Raw genomic sequence first — 18,234 nt, 5'->3', positions numbered from 1 at the left:
TCTTAATCTGTTAAGGTTCTGCTTCCCTGGAATTGTCAACAGTTTGGCTCAAATAAACTCACAAAAATTCTTTACAGGTTTCAATGTTTTTATGTTAACAAAGTCATGTAGAGTAATTAAGGGCACTCTTTCTTCCTGCTCACATATCTTGAGCCACAGATCTCTACTGTTGTGGTTTGTCCTTCCCTTTGAGTTTCTAGTATTCTTCCATTTGCACCAGAAGAAAATGGAAATCAAGTTATCAAGCTGAAGTTGAATATAAAAGGTCAGAACTAGAAAAGTTATTAGATCAAGTATAGGTAAACAAACTGTGAGGGATTTCATCTGTCTTGTTCCTTATGGAGACAAGTGTGTGGGGCTATATTTCTTACTTTTCTTTTTCTTTTGCTCTTTATTTTTGAAAGTATTACATATGTCCCCCTTTTTTCCCCATTGACCCCTTCTAGCCTGCTCCCATCCCTTGCCCCAGGCCTTCATCACCCTATTGTCTGTGTCCTTGGGATAAGTGTATATGCATACAAGTTCTTTGGTTGATCACTTCTCACCCTCCCCTTCCCCCCTTCTCTCCCCTCTGAGATTCTGCAGTCTGTTCTACGATTCTGTCTCTGGATCTGTTTTATTCATCAGTTTATTTTGTTCATTTGATTTTTGGGCTATATTTCAAAGCTGATGCTATTAAATACTGGACTCGTGTGTTAATTCCCCTCGTTCTGAGTCTATGCTTATATGCAGCAGACTTTTGATAATAATTAGGCTTTCTATGTAGATTTGTCTATAGATGAATATACTTATCAGAGGATCCAAGTCCCTGGTTATAAGTTAGTAAACATGTTAGTGGGTATCCATCAGAGAGAGAGAGAGAGAGAGAGAGAGAGAGAGAGAGAGAGAGAGAGAGAGAGAGAGAGAGAGAGAGAAATCCATTCCAACCGTGCTGCTAAATCAGGTTCCAGAGGTGAAACCTCACGAACATGGAAATCACACCAGGACACTTTGAGACCTCTCTAGGCAACTAGCAACTCTTTAGCATGGGATACTTTGATTCCATCGTGTAGCTAGTTGTCCACAAATACCCACTCTGTGAAGACAGTCCACCTCTTGGTTTGCAAGGCTAGAAATAAATACAGCTTCTTCTCGAGACACATTTACTGACCACAATAGTTCCTTTCTTCCCAAGAGCAAAAGCTGGAATTCTCCCACCTATTAACAGCTGTGAATCTTTTGAAATGCTCCATAGAACAAAGACTGTTGTTTGTCTTTAGACATATGACGTGAACATTCATTTTACAGACATACAGTGAAATATGCAGTTGTGTGGAAACCTTCAGGACTAAAGAAAGATTACAATAAATCCCCTTTCAAACCTTTTAGAGATTCTTCAAATGATGGTATCTAATTTGAGAATTTGATACATGTTCCAAGGACTGAATTGTGAATCTTTATAACAAGTAGGAAAAAGGATTGAAAATGCCTAAAAGCTCTAACACCTATGTTTTTTATAAAATTCTTACAAAATATAATTATTGAAAAATACTAGTTGGAAGTATATGATGATGAAGGAAGCACCTGAAAGTAACCTTGCTTGGCAATTTTGAGTTATTTTCCAACTGAAAACTCTGGTTAGTGGACTTTAAGATGATTTTGTATCTGTGTTTAAAAAATATGCATCTCTATCCAATTTGACAGCTTAAGTACCAGGCTCTAGCAAGATAAAATCTGTAGTGACTAAGGCAGTGCTTCTTAAATAAGCGCAAATTGAACCTGCCATCCCAAATCACTCCCATCTCCTCTGGCAAGACTAGATTAGCACTACCTCTCATCTGATGAGGAAGTCACCTCAAGCTTGAAACAGCCAGTTTGGATTACCTAGCAAGTTCAGGGTACAAGCAGAGAAGAATACCAGAACTCTGTTCTTTAGCCAGCCCCGTAAAGAATGAAGAATCTTGTAGGGGTGATGTGGTCAACAGTTGGAGACATTTTAGAAGAAAGCATGACTGGTTTCTTTGTCTCCTTAGGCCAGTTCAAAATGACCAAGCAAGCACCTGCCCTCGCTGACCTCTGAAGGTGAGTTACTGTTAGGTTTTTACTTGTTCTTGCTTTACATCTCTTCTTTGTTTCACTAACTTACCTGACTTTGGTTCTGTTTTTGGCCCTTTGGAATTGGTGTTTGAAATTGTTCTCTGTTCCTTTAGATCAATGGTTCTCAACTTTCCTAATGCCGTGACCCTTTAATACAGTTCCTCATGTCGCGACCCACAGGTTGAGAACCGCTGTCAGGGGTCGCCTAAGACCATCGGAAAACACAGATATTTACATTACGGTTCATTAACAGTAGCAAAATTGCAGTTGTGAAGTAGCCATGAAAATAATTTTATGGTTGGGGGTCACCACAACATGAGGAGCTGTATTAAAGGGTCGCGGCATTAGGAAGGTTGAGAACCACTGCTTTAGATCCTGGATTTTCCTAACAGACTTCAATTTGGTTTATTCTATTGGCTTTCTATGCTCTGGGCTGTCCTAGTTTTTGTCCATTTGAAGCTAAGTACCAAGACAATCCACTTGGCTGGCTGGGGGGTATTCTCTGTGTTTGCAAGGGTATATGTGAGTGTATGGGAGGTAGGGGGAGGGTATATGCGCAATTTGGATAATCACTCACTAAAATGAGAGGGAGGGAGATATCTAAATAGAAACAAGGGGAGTGGGGAAGAAATGCATTTGTTACTCCTTATTAACCATCTTGAGGTTTAAGATAAATTCTTAATTAGTTGTTTACCTTCCTGGCAAGAATTTTATCTCAGCTCTCAGATTTTGCTGCCACCTGGTGCTAAAATGTTCCTGGTATTAAGGACTAAATAGTTTGACAAAATTCAAAAAATATGACCTACATTCAGAAATAGCATGAATTAGGATACTGGATGGTTAGTGCAATAAATAAAAGATATAACATTAAAAAATAAAACTTGACTTAGGGGCGGGGGCAGGAAGAGATTAACCAATGAATTTATATGCATATGTGAATAGCCCATAGACAGACAATAGTGTGGGGAAGTCCTGGGGAGGAGATGGGAGTGAGAAGGGAGGGTCAGTGGGGGGAGGGATATCTGTAATACTTCCAACAATAAAGATAAAATTTAAAAAATAAATAAGTAAAACTGACTTAATATAATAAAAAATGAATGTGGTATACCTGTGATAAGTTTATCCTATCTAATAAAGAGGGAATATGCTAATTGACCCTCATGCTGTCACAAAGATGGCGGCGTCCACAGCCAATAAGGAGGGAATATGCTACTTGACTGCCACACCCTCAAAGATGGCAGCACCCACAGGCACAAGATGGTGGTGCCCAGGCCCCTCAGCCCTGCCTGGGGGCAGGCCCAGCTGCTCTGAATGCCTGCCTCCAGAGTCCCCCAGTCCCTTCAGCCCCCCTGCCACCCAGGGCCAGCCCAAGGCACAGGCAAGTCTCGGATGGCAGCTGCCCAGCCACCCAGGGCCGTCTGAGGCTCAGGTAACCAGGGCTGGCCGAGGCTTGTGCTGCTGGCAGTGGCAGCAGCAGAGGTGTGATGGGGCATCACCTTCCCCTGATTGCCAGGTTGCCTCCCGCCCCTGAGGGCTCCTGGACTGTGAGAGGGGGCAGACTGGGCTGAGGGATCCCCCTCCAGTGCATGAATTTTCATGCACCAGGCCTCTAGTAAGTAATAATAGTAAATTACTATGTACTTCTGAGATATCACCATCAAGTGGGAATGATATGTAAGAGATCAGCTCAAGCAGGGCCTGAAGACACAAGTAAATTTCATTAGTAAGTGGCTCATATTACCATAAATGCTGTTCCTGCTACATTGGGTTTCCTCTTTCAATCTGCCTCTGTGGTCTCACGGGGAAATCTTTATGATCATCTGATTAAGGAAGAAAAAATTGGTCAAATTTACAGGTATTTCCACCAAAAATGTTGGCAGAACTGAAATTGGATACCTACCCTACAGCACTCCACCCCTACTGAAGTGTGGCCATGAATGACAATGTGAAAGAGAAATTTTCACAGTGGGGCAAACTCCAACCATTGCACCTGGTTAGTTCATTAGCCTAGAAGGAGAAATGGCCAAAAGTAGGGATTATATTAATTTATGAGCAATGACTAAGGGTTTGGTTGATTGGTTATGGACTTGGAAGGAAGATGATTAGAAAATTGGAGGAAATGAAATATGGAAAAGAGATATGAGGATAGTCCCCTCTGAATATTATAATACTGCGGTGCCAGGTGAATGTTCACCAAGAGCAATCTTACCAGAGAAGGATCTAATCATCAGGTAGACAAGATGACCATGGCCACTTTATATATGAGTGGAATGGGCAAGGACAGGAGTGACTAGTGAAAGAGGCTGACTGATATCTATAAATCAGGTCATCTTGTCTACATGGACTTCCTCTCATTAAAGCTACTACCGAGTCCCCAACTGCTAACAGCGAAGATCAATATCAACTGGGGATATGACACTGCTTTTCAGGCCACCTGGCATCAGGCTGATTACATTGGGCCATTTCCATCATGGAAGCAGAAGGGCATTGTTTTTACTAGAACAGATACTTTTTTGGAAAGAGATTTGCCTTTCCTTCCCATGGTGTCTCTTTCAAACCCCTCTCCCCCATCTATAGTCTAACAGAATGGTTTATTCATCATCATGGTATCCATACAGTCTCTCTCTTTTTTAAACTACAGAACTTATTTTACAGATGATGAGTGGTGAAGGACTAGTCTTCCCATCACCTGGAAGTAGTTGACCTGATTGAATTATGCAGTAGCCTTTTGAAGACTCAGTTTAGTGCCAGGTGGATGGCAAAATTTTGCCCTTTAAAATAGACAAAGTAGACTTTGTGTATCCTTTTATTAGAATTTTGTGTATTTTCAGTTGTACCAGTATAGACAGTTGAATTTTGTTATACAAAAGCATGGTCTTGTTGGTGTTTTTATTTGGAAGTTATATATGTCTACAGAAGTGTGTGTAGATACCAAGTTGACAAGGGGTGGACTGTGTTGGATTGTGTTATGCAAACTTGGATGAACTGAGAACTACATTTCCTAGAATTTCATTTTTGTACGAGTCTGAGTTAGAGTCAGTCAACAGAGAGATTTGTTCTACATTTGAAAGACAGAAGTAAAAGTAGTGACCAGGTATTGTCATGGACAGAGACAGAGCTGCCCAGCAGGTTCATTTTATCCTTTCCCATTAGCATTTAAACATGTATTTCCTCTCTTTAAAAATCTTTCACTGGACTTCATTTCCCCTTCCATACTACCCTCTATTCTTTTCTGCTGTGTCCATTTTCACCTTCTCCTCCATCCTCTGCTGCTGGTTTCTATCAGATCCTTCTCCCTGAAACTGTTCTTCTCCTGATGCTCATTCTTTCTGGATTTCTATTACTGCTATATGCTGATGGTGTTCAAGAATTTGCCTTCTCTGAGTTTCATACCTGTGTATCCAATGGTCTACTCAACACTGCCACCTGGATGATAGACAGGCATCTACAACTAGGCATGTCCATAACTAAACTCATCATATTTTCCCTCAACACCATACCTCCTGCATATCTCAGTAAATAGCATCATCCTCCACTCAGGTGTCCAAGCCAGAAACCTGGTTTGAAAGTTTCCCACTTTCCCTCTTCCCACTGTCACTCTCACTATTTAGATTTCCTTTATCTCTTGCCTGGATTACTGCAACAGTCATGACTCCTGAAGTTGTGAAGATTCAATTAAACAATACAACTGGAATGTGCCATAAAAATGCTATGGTTTATCTTCAGTGTAGACCCTGAGAATATGGGACTATAAACCCACCTTATGTAAGAAGTTGCAGCCAATATTGGGTAGCCTGAAGTGAACAAGAGGGAAACACAGTTGCACAACAGTGGACATTTTTTAGTTTGTTAGACCTGGTTACAATGCTATTCATTCCACAGATATTTACTGATTTCCTAGCATGAGCTAAGAACTGTGCCTGCAGGAGGCATTTCCAAGGCATTGACTCATTGTGTACTTTTTGGATCCAACATTAAGGTTCCTGTTCTTAAGGGGCTCTTAACTTTCTTCAGTCACTACCCATTATGTTGAATGGTCTCTCAGATGGCCCTATCTAATGAGCTCCTTCCATAGACAGTGTTGCATTGAAATTCTTTCCATGGCCCATGATTTTCAGAGAATAAATGACGTGCAGAGGAAAAGAAAAAGTCAATCTAGAGATATATGTAGACTGTTGTCTAGATGCAAAACTTATTTTTTGGATGACACATAGGGACCACCTCTTTAGGACCCGAATTAAATCGCAAGCAATCTCAGTAATGAATTCAGCCTTGTGTTCAGCCCATTCCCAGAACCTCTGGCTTAATTATGAGAAGAAAACTTATTTATTCTGGGACATCACTATTTTTGTATAAATTCCTGGAAGCCAACAGAAAAGAAAAGGGAAGATCTTTCTCAGAGTCTCTTCTCTGGATTTCTGAGAAAGAAGTGTTTCATGTTTGGCCTGTCAGTTTGCTTTTAATATCAGCTCACAGACTTATCCCTTATTTAATTCTTTTTGAGCTTTGGTCCCCCTGTCCATCCTGAAGCTGAGGTCTCCTATTGGGGAGTAAGTCCATCTTTCTTGTGTCTTCCTCAGATATCATCTTTCTCTGAGCACATTTTTCATGCTATTAGTTATAAAATACTAAAAAAGAATAATACTTATATAGTAATTTACGTTTTACAAAACTCTTTTCATGGCCCTAACCTGTTTGGCTCAGGGGATAGAGCATCAGCCTGCAGACTGAAAGGTCCCAGGTTTGATTCTGGTCAGGGGCATGTACCTTGATTTCTGGCACATCCCCAGTAGGAGGTGTACAGGAGGCAGCTGGTCAATGTTTCTCTCTCATTGATGTTTCTAACTCTCTATCCTTCTCTCTTCCTCTCTGTAAAAAAATCAATAAAATATATTTTAAAAAACCCTCTTTTCATGGATTTTAGTTAATTTAACCCTAACAGCAAGAGGTGTGAGGAACCTGAGGCTCAGAGAAGAGTAACTAGCTCTCAGATGACAGATATCACAAAAAACCCAGATATTCTAACTCATATCCTCCTCCTCCTCCTCCTCCTCCTCCTCCTCCTCCTCCTCCTCCTCCTCCTTTAATATATATTTTATTGACTTCAGAAAAGCAGGGAGAGGGAAAGAGAGAGAGATAGAAACATCAATGATGAGAGAATCATTGATTGGCTGCCTCCTGCATGACCCCTACTGGGGATCAAGCCCGCAACCTGGACACGTGCCCTTGACCAGAATCAAACCCAGGACCCTTCAGTCCGCAGGCCAATGCTCTATCCACTGAGCCAAACCAGCTAGGTCCACCATTTCTTCTTAAATCCATCTGGTGGCCAAAATAATTTCTAGCCCTGATCCATTTCTAAATTATTCTGAAATATGAATAAAGTCATGTTGATATCAGGGGCCAAGGAACATGATGTTTCTCTTGGGGCCTCGCTTGGTTGTGGGGACCCATGGCCTACCAAGTGCAAGGAAATGCAGAAGGTCTCCTGAGACAGTGGTTCTCAACCTTGACTACACATTGAAAATACCCGAGAGCTTTGAACACTATTGAAGCTGGGCTTCTAGCCCCAGAGATTTTTATTTAATTGCTCTTGGGCAGCCTGGTTATTGAGATGTTGTTAAAACTTCCCAGGTGATACTAATATGCATCCAGATTATGAGAAACATTGCCTGAGGGCTTCCACGGGTTTATTTGTTCCTTGTAGAACCTGTGGGCTCATTCTCTCTACCTCTCTTTTCTAAGTGCTTTTTACACCACATATAGTCATTGAATAAAATCTAGAAAATATAGACTCATCTTTTTGGAGGTTAATCATAATCATTTTACAAATAAATAAGAGTATAAATTTCCAGACTTTTTTCTCTATAGAGACACATAAATAAGCCTATAATCTTTTTTTTTTAGATCCTTACCCAAGGATATGTTTATTGATTTGAGAGAGAGAGGAACATAGAGACAGAGAGAGACACACACAAACACAGAGAAATATCGTTGTGAGAGGCACTCTAACTGGGATCAAACCTGCAACCTAATGTGCCCTGACTGGGAATTGAACCTGCAACCTTTTTGGTGTATGGGACGACACTCCAACAGACTGAGCCACTGGGCCAGGACAAGCCTATAATCTTTTTAAAAATCAAAATGAGCCAAAACCGGTTTGGCTCAGTGGATAGAGCTTCGGTCTGCGGACTGAAAGGTCCCAGGTTCAATTCCGGTCAAGGGCATGTACATTGGTTGCGGGCACATCCCCGGTAGGAGGTGTGCAGGAGGCAGCTGGTCGATGTTTCTCTCTCATCGATGTTTCTGGCTCTCTATCCCTCTCCCTTCCGCTCTGTAAAAAATCAATAAAATATATTAAAAAAATAAAATCAAAATGACACATACTGCTGTCTTTGCCATTTTTTCTATATCAGTACATTCAAATCAATATCATTTCCAAAGCTCAATAGCATTCCATTGTTTGGCTGTCCCTCATTTAGCCTTTAATAACAAATAGGAGTTTTCTCTTTATCCATAGCCACTTCCTTTCAGGCAACGTGACACTTGAAATCCTAGAATCTAGTAAGAATGATTAGATTCTGTAGGTTCTCTTGGCTCCTGAGCCAACTCCAATTTATCTGGAAGAATTACAATTAATCAAACAGTGTGCCAATGTGAAAGAGTCTCTTTTTTGCGGGAAACTATTATTAACATTTGAGCCCCAATAATCTTAAAGAAAGAAACTTTAAAAAAAGAAAGAAAGAAAGAAAGAAAGAAAAGAAAGAAACAAACAAACTCTGGGCTCTATGACCATGAAAGCTCCTCTATGTCTTCAGTTGTTTGGGGGTCTTTTCTCATATTGTTAATGTCTAGACAACCACTCTCTTGCTCATTGAGAGAGTTTATGAAATAATGCTAAAAATAATGACAACTAATTTTTTTTTTGTGACAACTAATACCTGATAGCATTTTAGAGTGGTTAATTCCAACATAAAAGTAAGAACTAATTACTATTAAGCACCCTCATTGAGAATCAAAGTGGGAGGTGCTGAACTAGGCAGTTAATAGAGTCCTCTATTTCAGTGGTCGGCAAACTCATTCGTCAACAGAGCCAAATATCAACAGTACAATGATTGAAATTTCTTTTGAGAGCCAAACTTTTTAAACTTAAACTTCTTCTAATGCCACTTCTTCAAAATAGACTTGCCCAGGCTGTGGTATTTTGTGGAAGAGCCACACTCAAGGGGCCAAAGAGCCGCATGTGGCTCGCGAGCCGCAGTTTGCCGACCACTGCTCTATTTGGCATCTCATAAAGTCAACACAGTGCCATTTTATCCCCATTTTACAGACGAGACATCTAGGTTTCAATGAATTGCTCGAGTTGACCTGTTAAAACATGGATTATGTCGTAGTTTTACTGTATCTCAGAGCCTAGCTCAGTGCCTTGCACTGTGCCTAACAGCGGGTAGGCACTCCATACACAGTTGATGGAAGAAATATATGAGTCACATGCTGTTTCATGAATTCATACTGCCTCTGGCTGATGTGAAAGAGATTTGCTTCCTGGATGTTCACTCTTTGCCAGTGATCACTCACATAGTTATAGAAATGTGCCTGAGTTCTTTTCATTCCCTAGGGCAGTGGTTCCCTATGTGGGGCACATGCCCCACAGGAGGGCAATTTGATTTTTAAGGGGGGGCAATTCAAGAATGAGTTATTAACAGTGATTTTTTTTTTGCATTTCTTATGGTTCTCAGGGGCCCATATACAGTATATAAATATACATTGTGACATATTTATGCATTTCAGTTCTCTATTGTATGTTTTGAAACTTTGCTATTTTTTCATATCACTTCATATTATTATTATTTTTAACAATTTCTTAGTGATTTCTTCCTCAGTACTTCAACTGTCCTTTCATTCTTTTATTTTTCTCTTTCATGGATGCCATGTTCTTTGGAAGCTTGTTTAGACCAAGTTAATGGCTTTTTAGGCTTCTTCCACGTGAATAGGAGTTTACTTTTTGAATAAGAATTATATGTCCCAGGGAGGGCATTGGGCTTTTAGAGATGCTTAGGTGGGGCATGGCCAAAAAAAGGTCTGGAACCACTGCTCTAGGGCAATTTTCCTCAAAATGAGGTCCCTCACCCAACAGCATTGGTGTCACTCATGGGCTTGTTAGAAATGCAAATTCATGGGCCCCACTTTAGATGGCCAAATCAGAATTTCTGGACATGATTATGAGAACCACGGAGAATAAATGAGTACCTTCGTGTTCTGAGACTCACAATAGTTTAGCTTGGATTAGCGATTTTTAGCCTTTTTCATCTCCTGGCACACATAAACCTAATTACTGAAATTCTTTGACACACTAAAAAATATACTTTTTTGCCAATCTGGCAAAATAAGTAGGAATAATTTTGATTCATTTACACTGGATAGCTATTGTTCTGTTGGCTGTTGTCATTTTTTTAATTATTATTTTATTTTTTAAAGTATATTTTTACCGATTTTAGAGAGGAAGGGAGAAGAAGAGAGAGATAGCAACATCAATAATGAGAGAAAATCATTGATTGGCTGCCTCCTGCATGACCCACATTGGGAACTGAGCCCACAACCTGGGCATGTGCCCTGACCGGGAATTGAACTATGACCTCCTGGTTCATAGGTTAACACTCAACCACTGTGACACACTGGTCCGGCTGTTGTCATTTTTAAAAATTAGATAATTGAAGGGAAAAGAGGTCAGTGCCTCTGACTAAATAGTCAGGTATTACATGTTTTAAAAATTCTTGGGGCACACCAGTTGAAAATCTCTGGCTTGGGTAATTGGGTGAATAGAGGAACTATTTACAGAGATTGGGAAGACAGGAGGGGCAAATTTGGATGGAGATCACAGATTTGGGTTTGGTATGTTAAATTGGAAGTATCTGTGGGATATGCAGGTGAAGATTTCTGGAGGCATCTGGAACCTCCAAGTTGGGAGCTCAGAGATAAGAACGGAGTTAGAGATATAGATTCAAAAGTGGTGGTTGAAGCCATGAATATGACTGCCTAGGATAGTGGGAAGCATTGGAGGAGAGGCAGGCCATTGACATCCCCTAGGTCCGTGGTCGGCAAACTGCGGCTCGCGAGCCACATGCGGCTCTTTGGCCCCTTGAGTGTGGCTCTTCCACAAAATACCACGGCCTGGGCGAGTCTATTTTGAAGAAGTGGCATTAGAAGAAGTTTAAGTTTAAAAAATTTGGCTCTCAAAAGAAATTTCAATCGTTGTACTGTTGATATTTGGCTCTGTTGACGAATGAGTTTGCCGACCTCGGCCCTAGGTAATAGCATTATTTAAGGAGAGCAGGGGAATCAGCTGTGTTTAAGGAAGAACATGCATTGACCCTTTGGAAAGGAGAGGTGCTCAGAGAAAGAAGAATCTGGGTATAGTCATTTTATTTTTCTTACAATGACTTTCATTAGAATGTTTGTCTCACCTTCCCCTCTGGATTATAAACTCTTTAAAGACAGGGACTGTGTAAACTTTAATAGGTCCCTCAAACAAGAGCACATTGATTCACAGTCTGTGAATAATCAGTGAATTCCTGCCAGGATTCTGCTTTGCAGAAATTCAATGTGATCAAAGCTACTAGCAAGATGTTTCCCCCCAAAACTTACATAATTTCCCAATGGACAGTATGGCAGATTAAAAATAAGTGAATAAATAAAGGGGATCATGTATAATCCACTGATATCCATGCTAATCACATTAACCACAGTGAATTAATTATACCTGAAAACAGATGCAAAGTTAAATTCCTTAGAAAATCAATTCATTAAACTCATATTGGAATGCACAGTCAACAACCCCATGTTTAGAAACTATGATTTGTGGCAACTTCTGATTTACTGAAGAAACTGCTTAAAATATTTTAAAGGCAATTACAATTACTGTCTGGCAATTGATGGAAAGAAATATCGTCAGCATAGTCCCTCGTGTGTCAGCTGTCACAATTTTCTAAAATTTTTGAGGCAAAAAATAGGCAGGCTCTACTATTTGCTAGCCTCGATTAGGGTTAATTCAATGTGTGTCTGCAAATAATAGTGTTTAATGTAATCTCTCTAATTACAGATAAAATGCATTTTCAGTCATGCTCATCACTGACAGCATTTTGGGTAAGTTAAACTGACAGCTGCTTTCTAAAGGAAAGAAAAAAACAAACCTTCCTTGAGGTTGTTCTAATTTTCACTCTCTCTGTCTTTTTTTTTTTTTTTTTTTTTTGCATTGAAGTTCAGAAAAAATATGAAACTAGACACTTTGGCTCTAGATAGATACCAACTTTGAAAATCATGACATAGTCTATCTCTTGAGAATTTGGTATGTTTCCCATCTCCCACCCCCATCAATAAATATTAACTTGAATTTACTCAACAAGGGTTTCAGGGAACCAGGCATTGTGCTAGGCACTTAAGAGATTGAGAAAGAATGATTCTACCAAAACTGTCCTCTACAATTGGCCCCATGAGCAAGTCAACTGTCCTCTATAATTGGCCTATATACTAGACATGTTAGTCCCAGTGACAATATAATCACAACCCCTGTAGATAGAAACTATTCAAGTTACAATATTTTCCGAAGGGTCAATGCACGTTCTTCCTCAATCACAGCTGATTGGACCAGCCATGACCCCAGGGCACCAAATCCACAGATTGTTCAGGGACCTCACTTGGCCTGGCATGAAAAATTGAGCTGGACTGATTACATTTTCTCTCTCAGGAACAGGAATTGGAAAATACTGAATAAGGTGGTGAGTGGCAAAAGTGAAATTAGACGGTGATAAGAGAAGAACCACAAGACAGAGAGAAGTACGACCATGAGGGGGCAGGCTGCATCCGGTCTATGAGGTTATGAAGAAGCACAAACACAGGACCCAGTTCAAAGGTGAATGAATCGAGGAATTAATAAATGAACAAATAATTGTGACCTAAGATGTCTTTGGGTTTTTTTGGTAGGCTCAAAACATGACTGATTCACACTGAGTCATTATCCTTAATACTCCTGGCACTAAAAAAACAACAACCCAAAACAAAACAAAACAAACAAAAAACAACAACAACAAAAAAACCTGTGCTGCAGATGGGCTATTTTTCTTGTGTCCTGTGTATCTTAGTTGGGATTTTAGTTCAGCTTTCAATAATGGAAAAACTCAAAATAAACAGTGATTTAAACAAGGAGTTTCTTTCTCATGAACAGTTTAATATAAGAAACCCAGGACTTAAAAGGGTAGCTCTTCTCCACAAAACTCAGAGACCTGGATTCCTTCCAATTGTTTTTCTGCAATTCTTAGGAGGTACCCTTATCTCCGTAGTCTAAGCAGCATTCATGTTCCAGATAGAAGATGGAGAGAGGGAAGAATAAGAATAGGTGAATGACACCAAGTATTGCTTAAGATAGGTTTCTAGAACTTGGGAAAGTCTTATGTATGATTTTGAGGTGGAAATTAAGGAAAGATCCAAGTTGTACTTCCAGAAATAGGGGTGACACCAGAAAGAAGTACAGCAAGACAGTTCATTAACAGAGCTAAGCAAACAGAAGTGGCACCTTAAAGCCAGGGCTACTGTATAAGTTGGCAGAATTTGAAGATATCGCGAGGAGGTCTTTCGACCTCCCTATTTATGGAATAGGGAGTTCAAAACAATCCCTTCTAGATCCTAAAGAGCAGAGGTCTCAGCTAATGTGGGCTACAGCATATTCCAAGACCAGGCCTATCATGAGCCATCCTAAAATATCACCTATCATGATACTGCTCTTGATTCTTCTCTAAGTTGAAATTTCTACCCACAGAGACACTTTCTGGGGCCAGACAATAATAATGTCTCTAGAAGTCTGCTGTCAGATGCCACCTGGAAGGAGAGGGTTATATAGGACATAGTACCCAGATGGCAATGTCACTTATATCCCATTGACCAGAACAGACTGCCAAGACCACCCCTGGCTGCATGGAAGTATAAGAAACATGTTTATCCTGAGGGGCCATGTGGGTGGCCAAATATTCTATTTCTATGTAAAAAGGCATGGCAGCTTTTTATAAAGTTAAACCTACCCAGCGATTCCACTCCTAAGAAATGAAACATGTTCGCACAAAGACTGTAGGTGTCTCAGTTTTGCAAGATGAAGAGTTCTGAAGATTGGTTAACGTGAATGTGTTCGACATCCCTGAACCATATACTTAAAAATGGTGAAGATGGTGTTATGTGTATTTTACCACAATTTTAAATATATTTTAAAAATTGATTTCAGAGAGGAAGAGAGAGCTAGAAACATCGATGAGAGAGAATCATTGATTGGCTGCGTCCTGCACACCCCCTATTGGGAATTGAGCCTGCAACCCTGGCATGTGCCCTGACTGGGAATCGAACCATAGGTTGACACTCAACCACTGAACCACTGTTGCTGGACTTACCACAATTTTCAAAGAAGTCAACATTTATCTTCTTGTATTATCTTTGTGTATTTAACTTATGAAAATTCAACTACAGGCAAGTACCCCTTATGTAGTCCTGACCTGCTTGCCTCCCTACCCATTCAAAACCAAACTTTTGCTCCTAGCGACCTTTCTTTCCTTTTTTCCTTTTTGCCAAGCCCCTATATTTAAATTCTTATGCAAGATGATGCTTCACTATCTCTCATTTTTTCTTACTAACCACATTTTATTGCTGAGGAAATGAAAGTACTGCTGAGCAGCGGGAAGATGGGTTTGTTTGGCTTTTAGACCACACATGGCACTTAGATGTCACAGAAAATGCTTTATGCACAAACGGATGAAGTAAATCACGAGAGCTCCACATTTCTCTTTCTGAACCATCAAAACACAGAAAAAAGTGTGTTTGCACTAACTCAATGTATGCTGTGTGGGGTAGAGTTGAATAAAAGTTGCATTTGCATTGCCCACAGAGAGGGGTGTCTAGCAATGTAGGAGTAGTAATGGCTTCCGAAAAAAGGCAGAGTACCAATCAATCTTTGAGAACTCTAACCTTGATTCTTGTAAATTCTGATTCACAATTGATATCCCATCATCTTGATATGGAGACAAATCCTTCATACCGCTAAAGAATACACTTAGACAATGAATTGTTAGCTCCATTTACAATTGAAACAAAAAACAGTTCCATACCCTGTGCATTTGTATCTCAAAGCACCCAACAGTGCTTTGCCCGCAGGAAATAGTCATGGTTAAATGGTTATCGAATTTAGAATGTCCTCCTTCCCAATCAGTGAGGTTTAACATATTTCCAATTGGAATGCCTATTAATTTTTCAGCATTAGTAAGCCTTTTAAAAAAAATCAATTTGCGGATGTATTTAAGAGTTCACAGCAAATATACTATTACATAAATGATAAAGAAAATACTGGTAAACGAAGCATGCTCATTCAACACACCAGTAGCCATTGATAAAATGTAATTTAATTTAATCATTTAAATTTACATTGTTAATGTACAAGAGCATTTCTTTCAAACCACAGGTTAACACATACTAAAGAGCAATGCTGTTTGAGGAGCAGAGGAACTCTGGAAAACTCTGCTGTCTGAAATGAAAGCAAGGCACTCTCCACTAACAGCTGGTGGATTCCTGACTTCCGCCCACAGGAGGCCTGTTCACGCTGAGAGAGCTCTCCCCAAGGGAGGAATCACCTGCTTTAATTCTTGCTGTCCTCTTCTGAGCTAGTTCGGTCATCCACTCTGTATAAACTCGTGTGTCCACATGAAGACAAAAAAAGAGAGTTGAATCGATAGATGGCGTGGGAGCCTCCCAAGGCTCTCATAGTTGCAATGACCATGGAAGACAGAAGAACGCTGGCTATAATCTTTGTTTTCAGCACTAAGTGTCTGGGCCTATCTTCTTCATTGCTTCCAGCCAATCGATATTACGGTGAAAAGGTCTTTTTCCTTAAATCTGATGGGTGTAAAAATAAAAAGGAACAGCATTTCTCTAGAGCTCTGTGTGTGTTTTCTTTTCTTTCCTTTTTCAGACATGACAAAAAAACAAGGACTGACTTTCCATTACTAATGGTGCACGGAAGGATTATGTATGCACAGTACTTCTAACTCATTCAAATTCAACTTGAATTTGGTCTGAAGCTACCTTAAATGAAATGTTAGCTTTCCTGATATTGAATAATGTTTATTATGTTCGCATAAAAGCTGAAAAAAGTAATGCAAAAGTACTACTTTACTCATGGTTATTATTAGGTAAAATATAAGTATTTCTGGTTAGTTTAAAAAGCCTGTTTTCCTATAGATGAAGTAAGTTGAGTAAAAAGACTATGGAAAAGAGACTTAGGTCCTAGACTTGATTCTGGTACTAGCTCTTTGACCTTGGTTAACTTTTTACCCTTTGCTGGGTCCCTTTTCTCCTCTATGAATTTTGGGACTGGGGTGGACTAGCTGACAAGTCAGGCCCCTTCCAAGTTGTAACATTCCAAGATCCTAACATTCCAGATGCTATCATCTTGATATAAAAATAATAATCTTTCATAAAAGCTCACACAAACATAATGTATGATCAACTATCAGAATGACTCTTGGGGAAAAAAAAACATATATGGTTTGCTATCTGGGTTCTCCTCTTTGCAGCAATTAGGCAATTCATTTGGCATCTGTTTGATTGTATAATTTAATGACAATATAAACGGCGCAGTTTTGTTATTTTTCCTTTAAAAAGCAAAAATGACTCAGAGCTAACAAAAACTACTGTGATATCAGTTTGACATTCAAAGTTTGTTTCTTAGCAAAATGGCCAAACATATTTTGACTTGATACAGAATATATAATATAAAGACTTTTAGACCTAGAAATCTTCAAACATTATATTTAAATTTAGCAAAACATAAGCAAAATTTTAATATCAAAGTGCTAAACAGTACTGCCTTAAAAGTCACTGCAAATGAACCATAGAATAACCGCATGGGAAGTAACATTTATTGTACAAACGGTTAATAAAAAGACACATTATAAATATATATATGTAACCTGCTATATTTATATATATTTGCTTATTTAATTTCTAGTTGGCGTATCCAAGTCACTGTGAACACCCCATTTAAGTACTCTGTAACTCAGCTTCCAGGAGCTGGTGGTCTTGCAATAAATACAGGCAAAGCTATTACAATATAACGTGCATACAAATGTTTATACAAATAAGAACACTATGCAACAAGTTATCTCATAGTAATATGGCATTAACAGTATAAACATACAAAAGGGAGTACGAACACGGAATGTTGAAACGCAGCCCATTAATCCTTCCTAGTACTCACATTCATACTACTTTTTAAAAAATAAGACTTGCTTACTCTCCATAATTGTCTCTGTAACTGATAACAAAAATTAAATTGTATATATTAAAAACCTTATTACCCCTGGTGTTTACCCTGTATGATCCAGTTCCTATTTTTTGCATGTTCTTACCTAGGGACCAAACACTTGAGACTCACTGAACGCTGCTGGGCTTCTGCATGACTGTGTCCGTCAGTTGCTATAACTGAAGGAATACAACCAAAACAGTTGTATATAATCCATTTTATAATCTGAGCCCCCTTCAGGACAGCTGGACAGTCAGGGCAGGGATCGGGATCCATAAGAATGGCCTGAAATATTGGATGGACCATACCTCAGAAGGGTTCTATAGGGCAGGTGGACAACCTCTGCTAGGAAATTAGCACTTGTCCTTTGCTAACTTGCCTCCTTTTTTATTTCTGTATAAAATAAAGGAGAGTTAATAGACAAGACGTAGTAAGACAGCACTTTAAAAATTGCACTTGTATATGGAAGCGAACAGCCATTATCATTTTGCTATGTCTGATTTATAGGTTATCGTCCATCTTTCACCATTTGTTAAAATAAAGGAAGCAAGAAATTAAGATGAGGGAATTTCTGCCTTGTTTGCACCACATACGTACCCTTGATCCAGGAAGTATATTCTAAAGCGATCCTCTCAAGACAGGTCCTACCCTGGCGAACAACCCTTGGCTGTTCTTGTTTTTAAATACAAAGAAACTATAATTGTATCCCCCAGAAAAGGTTTTCAAACAGTTATATTATCCTTTTTTTCTTCTTTTTTTCCCCCTCCTGCTGGGATAGCATCATCCAAAAGTGCTTTGTTAGCAATTTCTTAGAAAACCCTCATGAA

At 39.4% G+C, this 18,234-nt stretch overlaps 1 long non-coding RNA gene across 5 annotated transcripts in view; it reads left to right on the top strand.

The window, feature by feature from the left end:
• LOC114231724 (uncharacterized) overlaps positions 1-16,032 on the top strand; it is a 30,905-nt gene extending 14,873 nt beyond the window's left edge. For all 5 annotated transcript variants that reach the window (XR_008558351.1, XR_008558352.1, XR_008558353.1 and 2 more), the window contains 4 exons: positions 2,013-2,061; positions 12,176-12,219; positions 12,821-12,985; positions 15,569-16,032. This is a non-coding gene — a long non-coding RNA (uncharacterized LOC114231724). The remainder of the gene's footprint in view (positions 1-2,012; positions 2,062-12,175; positions 12,220-12,820; positions 12,986-15,568) is intronic.
• Positions 16,033-18,234: the final 2,202 nt, after the last annotated feature.

This window comes from Eptesicus fuscus, chromosome 15 (genome assembly GCF_027574615.1).
Source record: "Eptesicus fuscus isolate TK198812 chromosome 15, DD_ASM_mEF_20220401, whole genome shotgun sequence".
NCBI lineage: Eukaryota > Metazoa > Chordata > Mammalia > Chiroptera > Vespertilionidae > Eptesicus > Eptesicus fuscus.
The sequence above is the reverse complement of the archived record's forward strand: the minus strand, read 5'-3'. Positions and strand labels throughout refer to the sequence as shown.